This window comes from Canis aureus, chromosome 16 (assembly GCF_053574225.1).
Source record: "Canis aureus isolate CA01 chromosome 16, VMU_Caureus_v.1.0, whole genome shotgun sequence".
Lineage (NCBI taxonomy): Eukaryota > Metazoa > Chordata > Mammalia > Carnivora > Canidae > Canis > Canis aureus.
Window position 1 is genome coordinate 30,301,030 of NC_135626.1, and position 9,924 is coordinate 30,310,953.

The 9,924-nt window shown below is 41.4% G+C and overlaps 1 long non-coding RNA gene across 4 annotated transcripts in view; it reads right to left on the reverse strand.

The window, feature by feature from the left end:
• Positions 1-9,924, reverse strand: part of LOC144286325 (uncharacterized) — a 50,211-nt gene extending 40,287 nt beyond the window's left edge. The window contains exons 1-2 of one of the 4 annotated variants that reach the window (XR_013354380.1): positions 9,185-9,924; positions 1,308-1,413 (exon numbers count right to left, since the gene is read on the reverse strand). This is a non-coding gene — a long non-coding RNA (uncharacterized LOC144286325). The remainder of the gene's footprint in view (positions 1-1,307; positions 1,414-9,184) is intronic. The other 3 variants (XR_013354381.1, XR_013354382.1, XR_013354383.1) reach the window with 3 other exon arrangements.

Sequence of the window (9,924 nt, forward strand, 5' to 3'; positions counted from 1 at the left end):
AGCAGAGTGAGAATCACCATGTGTATGCTTCTAGAAACAATGATTTCTGTACAAATAATAAGCATATCCAATCTAACAATTATTTTCAGAATCACAAAAAGGTTTGGAATTGGGACTCTTCCACGAAAGCCAAGTTGGTCTCTTGTGCTCATTATTTAGACTTCATCCAAAGTGATATGTCCCCCTCCTCACTTGAGATATCAGGCTGACTTTGCAAACCATCTATCCTTAGAGCAACATCCAAAACCACAGATCTCATCACCAGTCTTACTTGGAGGGGTAAAATAGAAAACCGGAGGGCTCTTCTCAGTGGCAGTACAAAGAGGTCTTTTAGAGGAGTTTAATCACACCCCCAACTCTAAGACTAATCTAGTAGAAATATAATCTAAGTGAAACCCACGATGAGACTTCAAATATTCTGGGATGTCTCCATGGTTATTCAGCCTCATCCCAATCTTCTTATCAGATGGCTACCCTATGCCTCTCCTCTATGTAAATTCTAGAACCACAATGCTCTTCTTCATTCCCTGAGTAATAATCCACAACATACAACATAGAGTTTTAATAATCAGTGTACTTTGGAAGCTTTAATACTGAAAGGAGACCACTATTTAAGTGGATTTCTCTCTAGAAATCTCCATATACTGTGATTTCTCTCTCTGTCTCTGTCTTACACACACACACACACACATACACACACACACACCATTCATGGATTATCTTTTTATGGTGCCTCAGTGAGTACATCATTCACTTCTGGTGGTTATGGATTCATTTGGAATAATTATCTACATGGATGCAGAGCCCTACTTATGCAACTGTAGGCTAGAGTTACACAAGCTTTCTTTTCTTTTTCAAGTAAAGGTGCACAAAGGTGCAGTTTATTCCATTTTCCCCCTAGGGAATCTACATATTCATGTTGTGTAGATATATAGCAACACACATTGTGTTGCTATGGTAATGATTATGGCTTTATAGTAAGTGGCAAGAAAATCAGCATCAAGAAAACTGGTTTTATTTACCATTCAGTCATGCTCCCCATCCTTCCCTTTGCAGTCCCTATACACAGAAGTTTGCCAGAATTCCTTGTTACAAGTATAATTTAGCTATGACCCTGATCTGGATGGCCACATGTGCAACTGGTGATGGTGCAAAATAAAATGTTCATTAAGTCACTGCTTCCATTCTTTATTTAAAGGGTTAAAATGACATATGACGAGAGAACAAACACAATCAATAGAGATCTAGTTTCTATTTGTGCTGTTATAGATGCTATATGTGAATTTACATGTTTTAATTTTTCTTACCTTAAGCCCTAGCTTCTTTCCCAGCAGGATGATAGTGTTAGATAAAATGTTTTCCAGATTCCCTCCAGCCTTAACATTCCACATTCTATAATTGAAAGAACACAACCTGCAGAAACATATAGACCTGGATTTTAATCTTGGATACATGCCATTTATAAGCTTTCTAATCTCTAGTAAACTTACTTCTCTAGGCTGATGTTTTCCCTATCTTTAAAATAAAAGAAAAATCACTACTTGTTTTCCAGATTGTGATAAAGTCTGGAATAATGTGTATAAAGTGCCCAGTCCACACTAGATACTCCACAAAAACAACTCATTTAATATGTGTTTAGTTAGTCACTTTTCATTCAAATATCACTGAGGGTCTGTGAGACTTTGGGCTACAATGATGAGCAAAACACCAGTGCTAAGCCTCCCCTCATGGAGCTTGCAATCTAATGAGATAAAGACAAAATAATGAACTGAGACAAATGCAAAACTGCAACTGTGACAAACACTAATAAGGAGCTATAAGATATGACAGGAGGATTGACCTGGCCAGAGAAGTCAGAAGAGGCTCCCTGAGGAAGTGACCCTTGAAGAAGGAGATAAAGCAGAAATATAAATTAACTAAGTAGGGTAATAGGACAGAGTATTGCAAGCAGAGGAGAAAGCAGGAACAAATCCCCAGGGCAGGAGGGAATTTGATGCAGTCAGTAGACTCAGATAATTCCCTGTGACGAGTGGAGAGGAATGAAGCTGAGGAAAGACCAGACATTGAAGGGGCTGGAGACCATGTTAACAATTCTGTCTGGATCTTTAAAGCAAAGAAAGCTATTAAGATATGCTAAGCATGAAGGTGATATGACCAAATCTGCATTTTGAAAAGATCACTAGGGTGTGAAGATCAGATTGGAGGGGAATGGCAGAGTAAAGGCAAGCAGATGGGAGGAGAGGCAGTAGTACTCCTGGCAAGAGGTGATGGCGGCTTGGGCAGATGATGGTGACAGAGACGGAGAGATATGACAAATTGGAGGGAAAGTTCAGCGGTAAAATAAGCATCTTTAGTGAAGAATTTGAAATAGTATGGAAGGGAAAGAAAGAGAGAGAAAAAAATTCATACATTCTGGATTGCAAAATCAAATGGATTTTGGTGCTATTTGCCAAGACATGCAACTCAGGTTTGTGGTTGTGTTGAAGGAGGTTAAGAGCATCGTGAGACAGTTTTTAGACATATTGAATTATAAGCCTCTAAGATATCCAAGGAGTGAATTTTACCAAAGACAAATACCATTATAGATGCCCGACAAGGGTAGGTGCTCTCTTATGAAACAGAGCCACATGAATACACTCTTGAGTATTCTGCATCATTTTTGCCTCTCCACAATCCATTACGTACATTGAAACCAGAATAGCCTTTACTAATAAAAATCTATTTGGCTTGTTATTTGTTTAAAGTCTTGCTATTACCACCCACTGCTTGTAGTATCATGTCTAAAGTCATAAAAGATTAGCCTTTAGTGGCACTTGGAGCGTGGGGCAGGTGGCAGTTCAATAGGCATGAAAGGGCTACAGAATGCTGTGTTAATTTCTTAGAGCTGCCATAACAAAGTACTGCACACTAGGTGGCTTAAAACAATAGAAATATAATGTCTCAGGTTTCTGGAGGCCAGAAGTCTGAGATTAAGGTGTCAGCAGGGCCATGCTTCCTCTGAAGTCTCTAGGGAAGACTTGTCTCTTCCAGTTTCTGAGAGCTCCCAATGTTCCTTGGCTTATGGCAGCATAACTAGGATCTCTGCTTCCAACTTCATGTGGTTGTCTTCCCTCAGTGTCTCTATGTCCAAAATCCCCTCTTATAAGGATGCCAGTCATATTGGCTTAAGGACTGATGCTACCCCTGTATAATCTCATCTTACCTCAACCTAAGACATCTGAAATTATCTCATTCCCAAGTCACAGAAATTGGGACTTCCACATACCTTTTGGAAGGGTAATTCAACCCATAGCAAATATTGACCCTTAGAATTATAATTTGGGAAACTGACACTGTATCCTCCTATTTCATTTCTGTTTTCCATGCCCCCTCTACCCTTCAAAAGAACTCCTTCTGATGTCCTTCCAAGACAGGGTCCTCAAACTCTATTAGGGTAACTTCCTAGTCCATCCCTCTTCTCAGAAAACTATCCATCTACTATCCATACCATGAGAGGGGCTTCCAAATGCCATGTTCCCACACCCCTAACACATAGGTGATTGACTTCAGGTCAAGAGCTGATCCTATCTGGGCTGAAATCCCCATTATGAAACTTGGAATTGAGCCCAGGAGAGAGATTGAGACCAGGCACTTTCCTGGTGACTGGACTCATTCCATTTGAGAGCTGCAAACTGTAGCCGTTTTTGCCTATACAGACCAAGAAGTGAAGAAAGCCTGTTGAGCGAGAAGAGAGAATAAAACAGGCTCCTGAAGCAGAGCAGAGACAAGGGGTAAACAGGCTGCTGTGGACATTCCAGTGCCTGCTTCAAGTCAGCTCCTGAGATCTGCTTCCTCTCTGTCTTTGTATTCCATGAGACATTCCTCTTCCATTATGCTAAATTCTCCTCTTTTTTTAAAACCACTTATTTCAGTGGGTTTCCATCATAAATATGCTATAAGTACATTGTAGATACACTTTATCAAAATGTAATCTTAAGGAACTTTTTGATAGGGTTGCTCATACTGATATGTGAAGGATCTGAAGATTCAAAATGTTTTATACTCCAGGATAAGCTATACCTAGAAGTCTTAATCCACAGATATAAATCTAAAGAGTAGACGCTCCAGGCAACAGCAGGCAAAACGCAGGGCCTTTTGAAGGATGGAGGATATTCTCATTGCTCTTAAAATAAAATTGTATCAGGAGAGGCCAAAATTGCTCAGTGGTTCTCAAACTTGAATGTACATTAGAGTGACCTGGAAGGCTTGTAAAACTACAGAGAGCTGGGACCACCTCTAAGTTATGATTTGGTAGGTCTGGGGTGGGATGCAAGAATTTGCTTTTCTAACACTATCCCAGGTGATGTTGATGCTGCTGGTCAAGGGACCACACTTTGAGAACTACTAATTTTGAAGTCTGGCATTACTTAAGGAAACAGTGCCAGGTGGTGTATCAGAGTGGGGGGTCTTTAGGCAACTCAAAGAAAGATACTTCCCCTATGTGTATCAGCACGAGAGATCAATTGTTTATTTTTTAAAGACCATTTGGAAAAATTTAGAGGAGGTACGTAGAGGGCACAATTTAAGTTTCTTCTCTTATTGTTCCTATAGAAAGAAAAATCCCAGAGGCTCCTTATAGTATTCAAAAAAAGAGTACTGGCTTCCAAGTTTAAATGTGTATCTTTGGGTTTCAAGTTTCTTACCAATCAAGTAAAGGTGCTGTATTATTTTTTTTTAATTTTTATTTATTTATGATAGTCACAGAGAGAGAGAGAGAGGCAGAGACACAGGCAGAGGGAGAAGCAGGCTCCATGCACCGGGAGCCCGACGTGGGATTCGATCCCAGGTCTCCAGGATCGCGCCCTGGGCCAAAGGCAGGCGCCAAACCGCTGCGCCACCCAGGGATCCCTGCTGTATTATTTTTATCTCCTGGGTCTCTCTGGGCTCTAACATCCTCAGACCCATTATTTTGCTTAGCTTTTGTTCCTGAAACTCTCATGAGTGATTTTTCCTAAGAGAATATATTCAAAACCATCTCTAACTGCCTCAGCTTCCACCCTGCTAAGGGAAAGAATGGCAATCAGCATGAAGCATGCAGTACTGTGCAGTGATCCCTGGGGAGCACATGACAGAAAAGTAGAACAAGAGGAAATATTCCCAGAGGGGAACAACTGGTCTCTTCCAACTCCTGAACCACTTATACTGCATGTGATAACGCTGTTACAGCCATTTAAAGCCCCCAGAGTATTCAACTTATCAGTCGGTCCTGGTCAAAACATGTGAGCTCTTATAAATCATATTCCAGTGGCCCAGGCCAATCAGAACACAGCAATAATTGATATCTAGCAAAATTTTGTCCACCAAACATATCAATCAACAGAATATTTCCCTGTGCCCAGACAGCTCAGACAAGACACATTTTGATACAAGCATGAATAACCCATAGTCTCAGCAATTATACACAGCAGTCCTCTAAGTCCTAGAGCATAATGCATTTATAAATTTAGAAACACACTCAGATTGAGTCCACAGTCATTCAGCCAGGTGGTCTCGCCTTTGGAAGAACTGTAGGCAAAGAGACAAAGCATATGTACTTGCAGGCAAGAGACTTAAGAACCGGGTTTGGGGTTGAGAGAACAATTTGCTATTTGTGTTCTTCATTCCAAGTCTTCCTGGATTAGAAGTTTCTGTTCCTCTTTTCCTCTTCAAATGTACTGAGGTGGTAATCATTTTAGAAGAGGAATGAATCTGGATGTTAAAAAAAAAACTTTTTAAAATTAATAGCAATAGTGTTCTTGTGCTGGGTAGTATCCTAAACACAAAGGAATCACAGATGATTAAGACACAATCCTTGCCCTCAAGGATCTCATACTGTCATTTGAGAGACACATTTAAAACTATAACTCCAATAGTATAAGAACAGAACCACTTCAGGGTGTGAGGCAGGAGAGAGAGCAACCCAATCCCACTGGGGTATTCCTGATTCGATAGCAAAATGTCTGATTAAAAAGGGTTAAAATACTCCTTTTGTAACTACAGTCATCCTGGAGACAGAGGGACTGCTGAGGTAGCTGGTCTCAGCATGAAGTTCCAGGTCACTGGAGAAGGGTTTCTAGGAAGACTGCCCTGTGCATGCACTGGACGTTTCATTCCAAGGCTCTGCAGTCACTCTGAGAGATGATGGCATATCAGCTGTACTAGAATCACCTAGAGTATCTGCCAATAATTTACAGTCTTGAGCCTCTCCTTCCATCCAAAGAATCAAAACGTCTAGGAGAATGAATCCTTATAAAGATGTGAAAGGCAGAAGGCGGAGCAGAAGGAACATGAAAATCTATCTCTATCAACCCCTTAACTGCACAATCTGTATCAAGAAGGTTGGATGCAAAGGTTGGAATCAGAATTTGTGATTTTTTTAAAGGATAAAGATTTTCCTCTTTTTTACCCTCTCAAAGATAATAAAGAAAAAAATACTGCTAGACTACAAAGAAAAACGTACTACTTTCCATTCTGAATTTTAATAGCATGAGTGTTTGAAATATGAACTGTATAGAAATAGCCAACATATGATATAAACCCCGGTATAGGTGGTTCAGTGGTGGAGTGTCTTCCTTCAGCTCAGGGCATGATCCTGGGGTCCTGGGATCAAATCCCTCACAGGGCTCCCCCTAGGGAGCCTACTTCTCCCTCTGCCTATGTCTCTGCCTCTATGTGTCTCTCATGAATAAATAAGTAAAATCTTAAAAACAAAACAAAACAAAAAAACCGATATGCAGTTAAAATTACTAAATTTGAAGCATACTAGGTAAAACAAGGTTTTTTATTATTATTATTACCAGAAATCTTAGAACATTTAACAGGTTTGTATGTATCGTGAATACCCAAGAGGCTGTGTATCAGTCAAATTTGGCTGCAGATAACAAAATCATTCTTTTGTCATTTTAATTAGCAAGGGATTTGAAACAAGTAGTTGGGAGCTTACAGAACTGCTGGAAGGCTAGCAAGGCAAGCTCCATGCTGGGCTTGCAGGAATCACTTTCAGAACCACAGCAGAGAACTGGCTTGCTAAGGGAGCCTAACCACAAAGAGGAAGCCAGGCATTCAGGAAGTTGTCATAGGAACCATACCATGCCAATTAAATGGATGCCTCCCTGCCCACTTCCCTCAGTTCCAGATTCACATCTTGTACAAAGGCACTTTTACTTGGAGCCTAAGTCACATCTGGAACTCTAGTGCAAAGGGGGTTGGAAAATATAGTGTAAACTAGATTCTGTGGGAACAGGTGCTGAGTGAGGCAGGCCTGGTGCACAGCATCTCCTGAAGTTACATAAGGCCACAAAGCCGTTTTCGTAAGAAGCATCTTGAGAGACAGTGTTCCAGGGAACATGCTTTTGGAAAGGCTGACCCAGTTCTGCCTTCTCATTGATGAGGAAGGAAACTGATGCCCAGAGAAGCTGGCTGCTTGGCTGACATTGCAAATGAATTAGCAGCAGAGCAGGGATGGGGCCAGGTCTCCCTGTTCCCAGTTGCCTAGCTTTGCTACTTGCACCACTCTGCAGCCCTTCTCTCCATCCCAGAAAGTTCCTGCCAAAAACGGGCCTTTTGGAAAATGGTCCTTTGGGATGAAAAGCAAAGAAAAGGCTCTGAAGGAAGCTTGAACTGAATGCCTGAATTATGCAACAATAGAGCAAACTAATTAGCTCTCCTGAACCTCCAATTAAGTACAAGGATAATTACACCCTGGAGTTAAGAAAGCATCTAAGATGAGAGTATTACAAGAACTGTCAGTAACTGAGTTGCTTTTTAAATCTGGTGTTTCATCCTTGCTTCTCCTGGATAGAAGGCAGAGAAGAAAGTCGTTCAGTCTCAACACTCTTCGGACAGCCTTTTGTACATTTAAATGCACTCCTCTCCTGTTTTGGCTGAAGAGCAGAAGACTGCTGCCCCTACAAACTGGGCTGGAAGAGAAGGCACACATCCCACAAGAAGGTTTTTCTGTTAAGAACACATCTGCCTTTGTACCTTCAGTTTTGACCTCAAACTTTTAGGCGCTCCTTCCCAAAGTCTGACTTTTCTCCTGCACGGCATTTCCACTGCCCCCTCAACAGCTGCCAGCCCTGAGCAGGCTCATCCATTCCTATGCATGTTTAAATCCTCTTCCAGAAACATTTCATCACTGGCAACCTCTGTCTACATGCTACCCTTCCCCTGCCCCGAATACTGATGTTCTTGGTCTTTCTCTGCTCAGTACTTGCAAATATTTTGCCGGGCTTTATTTATTCTGATTTAATAATATCATGTGCTATCCTATAGTGCAATTGTGGCCTTCCTGAGATACCTTAGTATATTAAAATATGAAAGCTATTCTTTCACTGGAGGAGTGGAAACCCTTGTTCAGATTCAAATCATGATGTTATTTTTCTCATCAGAGTTCGGAATCTCATCAGCCAACTTTCTTTTTTTTTCAAGATGACAGGTGCAATTTTATGTGTAAGCTGAAAATGATAAATTACTGATCAAACAGACAAAAAGAAAAGTAAAAACACACACACACATAACACTGACTAGCCAGAAAATCAAACCCAAATCTACATGTTTCTAGTCCACCAACAAAAATTGCACTGCAGGTAACAACTGTCAGAGGCAAACAGAAAAGGAAAGATGTAACATGGAAGTGGTCAGTCATTCAGGCTCCACAGCTGGGCTTTCCACCCAATGGCTCTCAACCCAACATCCACTGCACCACATCAAAGAATCCCTGGGAGCTTTGAAAACCCCTGATGCCCAGGCTGAGGACCATGTCAGTTAAATCAGGACCTCTGGGGATGGGACCTAGACATCAGTATTATTAAAGCTTTCCAGAAGTATCCAATGTCCAGGGCAAGTTGCTGATCACAAATTATCACATAACAGTTCAAGTGATGTCAATACTTGCACCTAATCCAACACGTTACATCTATTTGGTATTATAAACACACAGACAGTAGGAGACATGCCTGAAGTATTTTACAAGTATAAGACACTTTACAAAATAAAAAGTAATTTCACATCTCATTTCATCTGCTCATTTACCCCATGACTCACGACCCTGTTTTGTAGAAAAAGCTGAAGCTCAGAAAAGCTGAGTGCTCTGTCTGATACGATACAATCAAGACATGGAAAACTAAATGCCAAATACGCATTCGGGCCTCTGTAACAACCGTACCCCAAAACGTAGAGAGTTCTTCTGTAGTCTTGCAGAGGCTGTGTGTGTGTGTTAAATTATCAGCCAAAATATATAGATGGGGCATCTGAAACTCAGAGGTGGTGTAAGATTTGCTCCAGGTCACACAGTTTAGACTTGAATTCTGACATCTCCTATGCTGAACTGACTTAGCAGGAAAAATATAAGCATATAATACTTTCCCTCACTTACTGGCCATTAAAGCCCCTTTCCCCACCCCTTGATCATATCGTGGGCAAATCTCAGACCCGTATGTCCACTTAGGTTCACAAAGCCTGGTTCAGTCTGATGCAGTGAAACTTCGAGTAAATTTGGCCCTGCCTTTCTCCTCCCTTCCCTCCAGTGTAGCTCTTTCCAATGGCTCTAGGTTCCTTAGTGGGGAGTTGGGCTGTGGTCTGCTCCTTCATTCTGGGGATACATCCTCCTCTTCCTGTGTCTCTTCTACTCCAATATACAGGGACTGGGGAGAAAGATTCAGGGAAGGTGGTAAGGAGTCTTTTACTTGACTGGGGCCATGTGCTGCCCACTGTGGGCAGTTATGCCCATTGTGAAGTAAGAGTCCACACGCTGGTTTCATTACAGTGCATTTGTGCATGCTTTAAGAGGCTCTGACCTGAGGTGTGACCCTTTCCCACTGCCTACTTCAGCCCCTACACTTGGCATAAATCACCACAGTTCTTACACTGGGTTCCCCCGCCCAGCTGCCAACCCTTTTAAATATC